This window comes from Mustela nivalis, assembly GCF_964662115.1.
Source record: "Mustela nivalis genome assembly, chromosome: 14".
Taxonomy (NCBI): domain Eukaryota; kingdom Metazoa; phylum Chordata; class Mammalia; order Carnivora; family Mustelidae; genus Mustela; species Mustela nivalis.
The window spans coordinates 21,650,231-21,664,600 of record NC_139033.1 but is presented as its reverse complement, the minus strand read 5'-3'; the positions used below and the strand labels follow the sequence as shown (position 1 = coordinate 21,664,600).

The following is a 14,370-nucleotide window of genomic DNA, read 5'->3' as shown; positions in this document are numbered from 1 at the left end:
TCAGTGCTACTGAAAATGGCATTTCTAAAATTTTAAATTCTAATTGTAATTGGATAAATATTTGAATTTTTGTCATTAAATACATTAGGCATTTTTCCTTTTTGAAAATTGTTTTGCTGTTATTAATGCAGATACATCTTTTATTAGGTCTTCTAGCTTGTTTTCTGTTTGTATACAGGAAAGCCGTATTTTTCTTTATGCTGATTTTATTTTTTTTTATTTTTTTTAATTAAATTGATTTATTTATTTTCAGAAAAACAGTATTCATTATTTTTTCACCACACCCAGTGCTCCATGCAATCCGTGCCCGCTCTAATACCCACCACCTGGTTCCCCCAACCTCCCACTCCCCACCCCTTCAAAACCCTCAGATTGTTTTTCAGAGTCCATAGTCTCTCATGATTCACCTCCCCTTCCAATTTCCCTCAGCTCCCTTCTCCTCTCCATCTCCCCTTGTCCTCCATGTTATTTGTTATGCTCCACAAATAAGTGAAACCATATGATAACTGACTCTCTCTGCTTGACTTACTTCACTCAGCATAATCTCTTCCAGTCCCGTCCATGTTGCTACAAAAGTTGGGTATCCGTCCTTTCTGATGGAGGCATAATACTCCATAGTGTATATGGACCACATCTTCCTTTATGCTGATTTTAAAATCTGTGCCTATACTAAATTCTCTTATTTCGGTTATGCCGTTTCCATCAGGGAGTCAAGTGAGTTTATTTCTTCCTTCCGAACCACCCTGGGTCTGATCGCTTGTTCTTTTGTAACTCCTCATCGCTAATGTGTGTGGAAACCTCACTTGTCCTGTTAAGGCAGGTGCTGTCTTTGGACTAAAGTGCATAAAGAAAGAAGAGCCATTAATTTCTTTTCTTCTTCTTCTTTTTTTAAAATATTTTATTTATTTATTTGAGTGCATGAGCAAGGAGAGAGAGCATGAGCAAGGAGAAGGTCAGAGGGAGAAGCAGACTCCACCTGGAGCTGGGAGCCCGATGTGGGACTCGATCCCAGGACTCCAAGATCATGACCTGAGCTGAAGGCAGTTGCTTAACCAACTGAGCCACCCAGGTGCCCTCTTTTTCTTTTTTGAGCATCAATTTCTACTTGTTGAATATTTTTAAGATAAATGAGAGGTGAATTTTGTCAAATGTCTCCTATATACCTATGAAAATCATATGACTTTTCTTTACCTCTATTAATACGATGAATTTTGTCAGTAGGCTTTCTAATACTGCATCACTCATATTTCTGGAATAAACCTCCTTGTGCACAAGGTACTACTTTTTAATATATTGTAACACTGTGATCATCAATATTTTATTTAAGATGTTCGCGTTGACGTCTCCTGAGTGGGGCTGGTCTGTGTTATCTTTTTCAGTGCAACTGTTTTGTGGAACAGTTTTCTTAGCATAGTTTTATTGTCTGAAGAGACATTATTTTAATTCTCTTTAATTAAGACATTACTTAGTTCTTTTTCTTATAATAATTTTGTGGGAGAATTAATTGGGATTTTTTCATTTGAGTATTTGATTATTTTTAAGTGAAATGAGTTTCTTTCTTCCTTTCTTACCTTTTTTTGTTTTTCGTAGAACTGTAGCAGGAAATGTTTCGGTTGATGAATGGCTTCACAGCTTTAGAGTCCCTTTTTGGTTGGGTTTGTGTATGAGTGTGTGTGAGTGTTTGTGTGTGTGTGTGTGTGTGTTTTATTTTGTTTTTGCCTTTCTTATGTGGCTTCAAAATGTGGCATAAGATATGGACTCAATTGGGCGCCTGGGTGGCTCAGTGGGTTAAGCCGCTGCCTTCAGCTCAGGTCATGATCTCGGGGTCCTGGGATCGAGTCCCGCATCGGGCTCTCTGCTCAGCAGGGAGCCTGCTTCCCTCTCTCTCTCTCTGCTGCCTCTCCATCTACTTGTGATTTCTCTCTGTCAAATAAATAAATAAAATCTTTAAAAAAAAAAAAAAAAGATATGGACTCAATTTCTGAGAACATTTCCTCTGCGCTTTTCCTTCCTGCTATCTAGACCTTCCCTATTGTCTCTGATCTGCTCAGGAGAGATTTTACCTCAAGTTTTGTTCTAGAAGCTGTGTCTGGTGGGGGCTGGGCTGGGCTAGGCGATGGGGAAGAGGGGAGGATTTGGGGTCAGGGCCAAGCTGGTGGTGTCTGATAATTTAAGAGGGAGAGTGGGAATATGTTCAAGAGGACAGGCCTTGCTAGACGAAGTATTTGAAATAAAGTCTTGAACATACTATAGGAGGTCTTACCAAAGGAAGTAACTATAAAAGCCTACATATGAAAATGTACTTAATTAGGAAAAGTTAACTCTCTGCACCCTACTGGTCAGTCCTCATGAGCGATGGATTTTTCTCCCGACAGTGGGGACAGTCTGTCTGGTCCTGCTTCCTGGACAGCCTGCTGCCTCCACTCCATGACCTTGAAGTTCTCCCTGTCTACGGTTTTCTCGGTCCTTCTCCGGCCTTCTCTTCTCGCTCCATATCCATCTCTTCCCTCATCTGCTCCCCAGGGTGTGTGAGTATGTGGGTGTGTACATGTGTCTGCCTGCCACTCGGCCGTTGAGTTTCTTCACAATTCTGTTCCGGCGACTGTACCAGCTCTTCCGGATCCTTCCATCTGTACCTGGATCCTGGATCGACACCCCCCAGAGCGCTTCCTGTCTTCTCGCCGTCTGCTGAGCGGACCAGACGCTCCTTGTCCTTACAATCCAGATGGATTTTTGTCTTCAAACCCAATCACTTCTTCATTCTAGCGTTCACCCGGAGTAGGACCTTTTCTTGTCCTTCCTGGAGGTAAAAATTATAATCCTTGGTAGAAAAAAAAACATGAGCAAAATTAGTTGTGACAAAAGGTGGAGTGGAAAGATTGGTGAATTGTGGAGGACATCCAATGCTTCCTGCTAATGCCCAGATCAGAGCCGTGTCCCCGCCAGACCATGTCCTCGGACAAAAGAATGGAGACACTTTCATCAAAATCCAAACAGAGACTGTATCATGACTAACATCAGATGCTCTTTCAAACATTGCTCTAGCATTTCATCCTTGTAGGTCTTGCTACATAAACACCTGTATTTTGTTGTTTCAAAGGAGAAACCGTCTTTGGTCACCGAGTCTTATCTTTACTTTGCCATGGTAGATACTTCGGTCCGAAAGGGACGTGAAAGTTCTGTTGAAGGTGCAGTGGGCGTGTTCCACGTGGATTGCACCACGGAGGTGATGTGTGTGAGTTCATTCCATCGGCAAGGTAGAGCTCCACAACTCCCTGCTGCAGCTACAAAACCCTCACGGCATGGAGGAACGCTGTTTTCATAAACCTTTCACAGTCAGTGAAACCTGCCCTACAGGTGGAGCGTTGGATGAGGAGATGCTGATGCAGACCCCGCTGAGATGCGACGTGACACCAAGAACTGGTGACTTCCGAGACACATCTGAGTGAAGGGACTGCGGGCCTGTCATGCCTGACCATGACTGTGCAGGAATAACTCAACACTCACAGCATGATATTAACAGAGAATAAAGTGTTCTGGCGTCCAACCCAATCACTTCTCAGATCAAACTGTCTCTAATACGTGCCCTTCTGTCGAGTTTCCACTGTAATTGTAACTGGCATTTTTACGCACTTTATTCCTTGGCTTCACATCTTTTTTTTTTTTTTTTTTTAAGATTTAATTTATTTATTTGTCAGAGAGACAGCCCACAGGCAGGGGGAGCAGCAGGCAGAGGGGGAGGCAGGCTCACTGCTGAGCAAGGAGCCTGATGCTGGACTCGACCCCGGACCCTGAGATCACAACCCGAGCCCAAGGCAGAGGCTAAACAGACTGAGCCCCCTGACGCCCCTTGGCTTCACATGATACGTGATGGCTTAAAAGGTGAGGAATGGAGTGGGTCTATCAGCATCTCTTACAGCTTTAAGTATTTATCTGTATTTCAGACTTTGTCAAAAGTGCCCAGGAACCCTCAACATCCACGAATAAAATGGAGACATCCGGACCCTCCCACCTTCCTCTTCCCGTGTGCTGCCGCCCTGGCTCCGTTGTAACTCCTGTCATTTGTGTTCTTTTAAAAAACTATCAGTACATTAATGCTTTATTTATTTATTTATTTATTTTGTGCCATTTTGTGCTTGGCTATAAATTCTAAAATAGAAAATTGATACTGGCATAAACACTCATGAACATGTAGAAGCTTTCCACTATTGAACCACGTAATGTCATGAGAATCTTGCAGAAAATGGGTAATGAAACATCAGCAAACTGGTGTCGTTCTGGCCGGTCTCTGTGCGTAGGCCAAGTGGATCCTTCCCGTTTCCCTTTGTCTCTGTCCTCATCTGCCGAGCCCTCCGTCAGCTGCCCCAGACTATAACATTCTACGGTATTTTATTCATCTATCGGCCATACATTTCTTTTAAAAATGTTGGGCATTTTCCTATCATTTTCCAGTTACTTTTCTATATAATTGAGAAAATAAATGTAAATAAGATCATTTTTTTAAAAAATTCCATTTTATTGTTGGAAAGGTTTAGTTTGGAATAATCAGTCATCGATGATCCGGCGGGGAGAACGTGTTGTGTTTTGTTTGTTTTCATTTTTGTTTTTTTGGATTGATTGTTTCTGATGCATTTTCTGTTTAAGATCTCTGTGTCCTGGGTCTCATGTCTACTCACTTGGGTTTTTGGAGAGGTCTTGAGCATGCATTACATTTCTTTTTTCCCAAATGGAAAAGGCAAATGATCTAGAATCACTGAAATTATTTGTGCTGTCTAATCTGTTAGCTGGGCACAAAACTGTAGTTTCCAAATCCTTTTTTCCTATAATCTCAAAGAAAAGAAGCCCCCCCTCATTTTTAAATGCCTATAGCACAGGGTATTTTCCCCCCTTATATTTGTTTCTTTACAGAAACAAACAATACTGTTCATAAAAGCGTGCCCTGAGACCAAGTGCTCAGGGAGTGAGGGGCTCCTGCCCAGAGGAGGAGCCTCCAAGGACACTCCCAGGGCAGAGCCACTTTCCTTACTTCTTGACCACTTGGTGAATCCACCCCTGCTTATCTAACAATGAACGTACATCACCGTGTCCAAACTATTTGAGCTACTTTAAGGAAAAATTATTTTACTTTAAGGAAAAATTATTTTTAAAAAATAATTAATAAAATCATTTTTAAACCCTTTTCTCTATAGGCTTTATATGTTATATGTTATTTACTTTAGTTAAATCAGTGTTTTACAGAAGTAAACTCAGTTATTTGTTTTGTCCTTTCCAGAGACGAGATGGGAGAGGGATGTGACCAACGACCGTGAGAGTCTCACGCACCTTCCATCACAACACGATTTTAACTGATTTACTAAGTTCAAAGGCTGATAAATTCTGTATTTCTATGGTTTCTGATTTTGTACCAATTATGCACATTTAGATACATTTAGATACAAATAACTGTGTCCCCTTTTAAGCGAGTGAGCCTTGAAAGAATAAATGACAGCCCTCCACACACACCGGGCTCACTCCGGCGTCCTTGCCCGGACCGTGGGGCCTTCTCTCCAGATCAGCACACGCCGGTATGAGCCAGATTCAGTGAGCTGAACGTTAAGTTGGGTCTTGAGAGGAGGCCTAATCTGAAAGGCAAACGGACAGATAATTCAAATAAATGATTAATTAGTATATTGGGGGTTGATGACAGTGTTTGGGAAGAAGTTGCAGACTGCAAGTTGTTACTTTCAAACACAGTTTCCTAAATACTTATTTGCTTTTAGATACACTTTAAAAGAAGTAATTTCCGTATTTAAAATTTACTCCTTTCCTTTAAAAAAAAAAATTAATGCAGCTTTTAAGAGACTCATTTTTTTTATTTTTAGTTTTTTTAAATTTTATTTTATTTCTTCAGTGTTTAAAGTTTCATTGTCTATACACCACAGACCAGTGGAACAGAGTAGAGTGCCAGATATGACCCTCAACTCTACAGACAAATAGACTTTGACAAAGCAGTAAGAGATATCTGCTGGAAAAAAGACAGTCTCTTAATTTATTTTTTATTTTTTTAAAAGATTTTATTTATCTATTTGACAGACAGAGATCACAAGTAGGCAGAGAGGCAGGCAGAGAGAGAGGAGGAAGCAGGCTCCCTGCTGAGCAGAGAGCCCGATGTGGGGCTCGATCCCAGGACACCAGGATCATGACCTGAGCCGAAGGCTTTAATCCACTGAGCCACCCCGGCGCCCCAAGACAGTCTCTTTAATAAATGGTGTTGGGAAAACTGGACAGCTATGTGTAGAAGAATGAAACTTACACCACACAGAAAGATAAAGTCGAAATGGATAAAAGACCTCAACGTGAGACAGGAATCCATCAGAATCCTAGAGAAGACCATAAGCAGTAACCTCTTCAATATCAGCCACAGCAACTTCTTTCAAGATATGTCTCCAAAGGCAAAGGAAACAAAAGTAAAAGTGAACTTTTGGGATTTTATGAAGATAAAAGCTTCTGCACAGCAAAGGAAACAGTCAACAAAACAAAGAGGCACCCCACGGAATGGGAGAAGATATTCACAAATGATACTACAGACTAAGCCTGATATCCAGGATCTATAAAGAACTCCTCAAACTCAACACATGCAAAACAGATAATCACATTAAAAAATGGGCAGAAGACGTGAACAGACACTTCTCCAAAGAAGACATAAAAGGGCTAACAGACACAAGAAAAAGTATTCATCATCACTAACCATTACGAGATTCAAATCAAAACCACATTGAGATACCACCCGACCTGTTAGAATGGCCACAATTACTCCTCTGTTAAAGAGGAGTTTGAAATTAGAATCCACTTGATTTTTTATATGATGCTATATGCAATCACCTTGATCTGTGAGGCTAGTACACATTTTAAGTGAATTGTGTACAGTTTCACAGTATCCCCACGTTCTGGGTGCCATTAGGGCCCATGTTGTAGATGAACGCACTGAAGCAAAGACTGGTCAGGTGATTCCAGGGTCCCAGCAGCCAAAATGCAAGAGTGACTTCAGACCCTGTCCCTCGACTACTCTAGATCACACCCTCATTCCCCCTTCACAGGAGAGTGCTGTTCAGGGTCTTTCCAAATCACACAGTGAGCTTACTCAATTTCTAATGTTACAGAACCTGAACTGGATGCTGGTGGAAGAACCCAGCGGCCGCCAGAGACTTTGGAGGATGGGAGGTTTACTTCACACTCGTGGGCCCAGAGAGTGATCTCCCAAGGTCTGAGCCCCGAGCACCGACAAAGGGAGAGTTTATACACTTCTACTTCCATACCTGTGCCACTCTTGTGGCTGCGGCTGGCAGGGCTGGGGGACGGGGTGGAACCAGGAATGGCCCTGGGGCCCGGACTGGGATTCCCCTGCTGGGTTGGTTGTCCACCTTAGAACACAGATTTCTCTTATCACTCTCCCCTCATCCCCACATTACCATGAATATGAACATGCCCCTTTTCATAGAAACATGGCGGCTCTGAGAACCCTCCATAAGAGTACAAACACGTAACCTCTTAGTACCTTTACGTGTATCCTGATTTCTTTCTAGTCTCTCCTTTATTTTCTCGTGTGTTACCTACACTAACTCCGTGTTGCTGGAATCTGCGTATCTTTTCCACCTGCTGACGGAAGTGCGTCTGACTCCGGAGGGGCCTGGTTCAGGCAGCTGGAACTGCCGGAGCCTTCCGGTGGGCCAGTCACCCATAAAAGCCTTCGCCATCGCACATGAAGACGTGGACTTCCCGTCCATTTACACGATTACTTGCAGAATAAGGTGTGGTTTCTACTGAACGTATTCTTTATGAGGCGGGTCTTTCACTGGTTGTTGAAGAAAATAAAAGGCCCCTCCCCCCACCAGGGCAGGGAGAAAAGTCTCCTCCCTCTCCCCGCTCACTGTCAGAGGACACCTCCTCTGTGTCAGCCACACGTCGCCCTCATGAATGTGTGACCGACTCACAGAGCTTTCACACACCTCACTGTACTCTGATTGTGCATCCGGCTGGCCTGGGTCCCCTTCCGTGAAGTTTTATGGTGTCACTGAGGGTGTCAAAGTGCAGAGGATGTCTTACAAGAATCTTCAGGGCCCTAGAGCGAGCTACGGCTTGGAGCCAGTGCTTCTGGGACCCCGAGTCCCCCTCTCACTTGACTACAAGGCGTCCTCACACGGAGAAGGCAAATCCTCTCCACGTTCACTCCAGGTGCGTCCCTTGTGGGCAGACTCAAGTCATTTTGCAAAGGCACCACAAGGCTTCAGAATTATTTAAAATTTAGATTCAAGATAACATATCCAGAAGTTCCCCAGTGCTGAACTTGTTTCCCATATTTCATGTTTGCACGCCTCCGGGGGTCTTCTATCTGTCCTGGGAGTTATGAAGCCCCACCCATGAAGGGGGGTTCTCACCACTGCCGAGAAGAGAGCCCGGGCTGAGTGTGTTTAGCTGTGTCTGGTTTCCCTGGCAACAGACATCTATAGCTTTCTCGAGTGACCTCCACGATTAAGCCGCCCATCATCCAAAGGAAGAGTGGACACATACAACCATTAAATCATTAGTTCTGTTTCAGCCACTAGCAGCTGAGTGTTTGCTTCCCACTCTGCTGTGAGACAGAGGAAGCCAAGTTCCTGCATCAGAGACAGTGACAGCAAGAAGCCATCCTTAGTGGCCACCGTGAGGATGGACTTCATGGGATGTCACTCTATCTCTCATTTTAAAGATTGGCCAAATAATGCCCTTAGTAGGAAAAAATCTGAGTAAACTGAAAACAATGGCTTTCTTCCTCTTTGTGAAGAAATTAAGCACTTGTGAGCTCAGAATGTCCACGGGAACACCCCACATTCTTTTAATGGAGCATTTTTGCAGAAAGAACTCTCTGCACCATGAAACAGGCTGAGTCACGGTAACCCATGAAGTTGGTGCCTCTTTCGAATTTTCTAAAAGGGGAATAACGTTGGTTGCCTTAAACCTCTGGACCCTAGTTATTTTCCATCACAAAAGATGAAAGTAGGAATAATTATATTAGAGGCAATTTTCTCAAACATCAACCCTTGAAAGTGGTAGGCAATCCACCATCATAATTAAAAGTATTTATCAAGTGTTTAAATGTGCGTTCTACCACTCGCCATGGTCCAGATGGATGTGACTGAAATGGGATTCCCATTTTTGGACGCCACAGAACTTACCTCCCATGGAGATCAGAAGGAGACTTCATCGATACAGAATCTATTGTTCCCACCACATTTGTCACAAGCTTCTCAATCAACCCACAGTTTTGTACTTGACCCTACACTGAGCCAAGCAAGATTCCCAATACTGCAGGGTTAGGAAAAAAAATGTATTGAGATCTCTGCTCTCGAGAAGCATGTAGTAGACCCTTCCAGAAGGATTTTGGGAGGGAAGGCCATGTGGAAAGCATAGCTGGGGGCAGGGCTGAAAGAAATCATGAGAACTTGACATGGTGGCTGGTTCTAAGACTCCCACTCACTGGGCTGTTTTCTCGTCCAGTGGATTCTCACTGTTCACCACTGGCTTTTCAGCACTTTTTGATCTATGCCTTCAAGACTGCTTTTGATTTGATAAGCTTATGAACAGCTCAATTTTAAAATAGGTTGAATTTATCGAGACAGTGCAAGAGGATAATCGAAAGCCATGTCCAAACTCAGATCCCAGGGTTTTGGGACAGTTTAGGAACAGACAAAATAGTGAGCGTACTGTTTAAGGAACTGGGCAGGGTTGACGAGGCAGGTCATGGTGGAGGGTAAGCCAGGATCAGAGCAGCTCTAGTAGCTGAGCGCAGGGAAACTACCCCAGGATTGCAGAAAGCAAAGGGCCCCGTCCACCCCACAGCGTGAAGCGTAAGGGTAAGACGTAGGGAAGGGAAGTGAGTCGGTGCCACATCTGGGAGGCCGTTCCATGACTGACCTGCTTGTTGCAACTCAAACTGGGAAACGGCAGAAAGAGTGAGGGCGGACAACGTCACGGTGGGTTTAAGTTCAAATCTGGCGCTCGGGCGGTGCGGGGCTGATGCCTGAGGACGTAGGGAGGTGGATGGAGAGGCCCCATTAGCCTGCTCACAAAGAAACCTGCCTTCAAAAAATAACGATGAGGGGTGTCGGGGCGTCTGGGTGGCTCCGGGGGTTAAGCCTTTGCCTTCGGCTCAGGTCCTGATATCAGGGTGAAGAGAAGGATTTTATTTATTTATTTGACAGAGAACACAAGTAGGCAGAGAGGCAGTCAGAGAGACAGAGAGAGAGAGAGAAGCAGGCTCTGCACTGAGCAGAGAGCTCGATGTGGGGCTCGATCCCAGGACGCTGGGATCATGACCTGGGCTGAAGGCAGAGGCTTTAACCCGCTGAGCCACCCAGGCGCCCCCCCTCCTTTTTTTGAAGGTTCTTTTCTTTTTATTTTTGCAGTATCATTCCATACAAAAGCAATAGAAACATAACAGTCTTAATAAGAAGTTTACAATTGAATATTTGAACAGAAAATCTGTACACATCATTTACAGCAATTTTACATGGTAAATTAACGGATGGTAAAAAATATGTTCTTTCTAATCCCCTCCGCTGCCTTAACTCTTGGAGTATTACAGGTAGAAGGCCTACCTACTGCTATTGACAAGTACCTCAGTGCCAGAAAATGCTTCAGGGGGGATCTGAACTGTGTTCCTATCACACTTGCTCTGTAAGTCAGGACACCAAACGCCATGAAATTATGTGATAATCTGGAGCAATGATTCTCCAACGTTTTGGTCTGACGCTTGCCCTTCACTCTTAAAAACCACGGAGGACCTCAGGGTAATTTTGTTTGTGTGACTTAGATCAAAGGTGACGATGGCCCTCTATGCAAATATTGTACCCCAAAGAGAAGAGATTCAGTAAGATAGGTTTTTGCTCAAAAACAAAAGTGCAAGTTTATATTAAGTAAAAGGGAACGTAGATCCAACTGCCAGAAGACCTGAGAGAAAAAGAAATGCATCCCCGAAAACAAGAATTCTGCCTCTAGCCTCCTTTTTCCCTTATTCCTTAAGTGTTGAGGCATTTTTGCATTTAAGTAGGCATTTGAAGCGCACTTTGGAGAATGGGAAGTGAGGATGTGCACACCAAGGCTGGACTGACCTTCGCACAGACGCCGTGTTGGACAGTTCTCGCCGGAAGCACCGACCCAGGAAAGGCCACTTCCTGCCGGCCTCTGGGGCCCACCGCTCCCTCCTCTCACTGCGTTACTGTGGAAGCTGCCTGCGTGTCAGAGCTTCCCCTCAGGATCCAATTCTCTCCCATTTACCAAGGCAACGCGACTTCCTCCACCCAACTGGCCATGCCGTAAAAATAGACCGTATGTGACTCATTTATCACCGAGGAAGTAAAGTCCGGTTGCCGGGCATGGCTTTGTTGCCATGGGGGCCACACGGAGAGGCTGCTCAGTTATTAAGTTACTTGCAGCCCCAATTAACACGGCGCAGCCAGGCCTGACGTTCCTGGAAACACAGCTTTGCTTTGATGAGGATCTCCGGTGTTCACTGCTGTGATTACTTTCTTCCACTTTTCAATTTGAGTTCGGGGGCACCTGGCTGGCTCAGTTGGTGGAAAGTGACTCTTGATCTGGGGGCTGTGAGCTCAAGCCCCGTGTTGGGTGCAGAGATTATCTAAAAAAATAAAATCTTGGGGGACCTGGGTGGCTCATTTGGTTAAGCTCCGAACTTTTGGTTTCAGCTTAGGTCATGATCTCAGGGTCCTGGGATCCAGCCCCTGATCATGCTCAGTGTGGGGTCTGCTAGAGATATCTTTCTGCCGTTCCCTCTTTACACTCCCACATAAACACACGCGCTCTCTCTCTGTCCCAAAATAAAAATAAAAATAATAAAATAAAAATCTTAAAAAGCCAACAAACTATAGTTTGACCAAACTGCTAAGCTATTTCCCTATATCATGGTGCCCCCGATCCCTGGTAGTGGTGTGGGAAACAAAGACAGAAGGAAATGCAGATCAAATTAATTGTGCTTATAACCTTCAGCCCACGGACAAATACTTGAGGCCGCCAGAATGTAATGTTCTCTTGGAAACTCCCAACTGTCTTAACATTAATGTCTTGCTAGAGGGAAAAACAACCCTAGCCTGACAATAGCCAGGCCTCCAGCATCCTTTTGATGAAGTTTTAGAATATATAAGTGAGGTCTGGAGCCGACGACCAAGGGAGGATTCTTAAGATATCTCTGGTGCAAAAAAAAAAAAAAAAAAGATTTTATTAAAGCACGGGGCAGGACCCGTAGGCAGAAAGGGCCGCCAGCCTGGGGCTGTGAGGAGTGGTCTATCACACACCTGCAAGTTGGGAGGGGCTCAGGGAGGGTGGACATCTCTAAGGAATTTTGGAAGCAAGGTTCCCAGGACCTTGAGGGGCTAGTTGTTGTTGGGAAAAAGTCATTTATTACCGTCTAATAAAACCTTAGTCATGAGACCTTTCAGATATATATCGGTGGGCCATAAGCTTGGGGATGACTGCCAGTGTGTATCTGGGGGTTGAGAGATACAGGAAGTTTCCAAAGGCATTTTTATATGTTAGAGTAGACTTACAGGATCCTTGTTGGGGGTGGGGGGCAGTCAGTCTAGGATTGCCTTTTGCCCTTAGCAAAATATTAAGGTGGAGGCAGTTGAGTCCCTAGAGAAAAGTCACTCTGCCTGTTTCAAGGACTTGACATCAGTGGGCTCTAGGTAGTAAGGAAATTTAATAATTTTTCTTCTGCCTCTGTTTCCCACATCACATGTAATAAATAATAGCTTATTCTCAAGGAACTTCTGTAATCATGCCTCCTTTCCCACAAATCTGAAATGGTGCCTGCAACGCACACTGGAAAGCGCCATTCTGTTGGTTCACCGTTGGTTCTTAAACCTGCAGAACTACGAAGGTTGGAGCTTTGAAGTCATTTCATGCTGGCAAGCGGACCTTTCTTCCCAGGAATCTTGTTTCTAAAGCCTGTTGCGACCATTGTTATTCAGACCATTGTTGTTCAAATGTTGTGTAGAAGGATTTTTTGGATGCATTTCTTAAGGTTCTTCAGTGGAATTGGAATTTGTTCCTAATCTCACTGAGAAGAGTCCACGCATGTGCGTTGTGCATCAGGTGTGCCCTTGAGGGACCCTGTTCTTCCTGCAGCTTCACAGCATGTTTGCTCCTTTTATTCCTGGGTTGGATTAAAGAAAAATCAAACCAATTGAACTTAGTTCATCCTCATTCTGAGATGGTTTAAAATGTTTTCTTGCTGTTTCTTTGTTTATAAATATAAATTATGTGCTCTTTTCTATTTTTCTCTAGCTTTAGAAAAAGTAGAAAATCACTAAGATGCCTTAATGATATTCAAAATCAAATTTATTTTTATTGAATCAGTTCAGTTTTATTTATTTCAATCTATACTTTTCTGCTCAACATTAAAAAAAAAAGAAACATTTTATTAATAGCATTTCCTAGATAAGAAAATACACAAAATTTTTCTTCCTCTTAAACTAACTCATTTCAGTTCCTGGTTTGGTGGACTCATTTGGGAATTTTAGGAGTTTTCAAAAAGATTATTGATGTCATCTGTGTGTGAAATGTCACAAACATTTAATTTGTCTTGAGTTTGTTTTAGTTATATTTCATAGTAATGCTTTTTTAAAAATACAATGTTTTATAAAAAAAAAATAATGAAATATTTTATTAAATATTTTGGATAACAAGATTACCAAAAAATTATTGTGAGTGCATTTAATACATATGTACATATATATATATATAATATATAATTTAACTTCGCTAAATTCATTGTATATATATTTCTTCTGGTCTCATATTAACGGGGTTTTAGAATATAGGTGAGATTCTGTAGGGTGAGGTCCAGGGCAGATGACCAAGAAAGAATTCTTGAGAAGTCTGTGGTGCAAAATGGCGGTTATTAGAGCAAGGGGACAGGACCTTTGGGGAGAAAGAGCTGCTGCCCCAGGTTGTGATTAGTGTTTGTTTATATAGTTGGGAGTTGGGGGAGTTAAGGAAAATTGGGGGTTTTCAAAAGATTTTCATATGTTAAAGAAGACTCCCAGGATACCCAAGACCTTGCCATTGGTTGTTTTTCCCTCTGGAAAGGCATAACATTGAGATAGTTGGGAGCTTCCTAGAGGAACATTACACTCTGCCCACTTCAAGTATCTGTCAGTGGCTGCAGATTATAAGAACATTTATAAATAGTGCTGGGGAAATTGGACAGCTGTGTGTAGAAGAATGAAACTTGACCATTCTCTTACACCATACACAAAGATAAACTCGAAATGGATAAAAGACCTCAATGTGAGGCAGGAATTCATCAGAATCCTAGAGGAGAACATAGGCAGTAAT

At 43.2% G+C, this 14,370-nt stretch overlaps 1 long non-coding RNA gene across 1 annotated transcript; it reads right to left on the bottom strand.

Annotated features, from left to right (window-relative positions):
• Nucleotides 1-4,496: 4,496 nt before the first annotated feature.
• On the bottom strand, nt 4,497-11,336 carry LOC309848446. Its single transcript, XR_014303049.1, has 2 exons — nt 11,127-11,336; nt 4,497-5,621 (listed from the first exon to the last, which is right to left on the bottom strand). It is a non-coding gene; the product is annotated as an uncharacterized lncRNA (long non-coding RNA).
• Nucleotides 11,337-14,370: the final 3,034 nt, after the last annotated feature.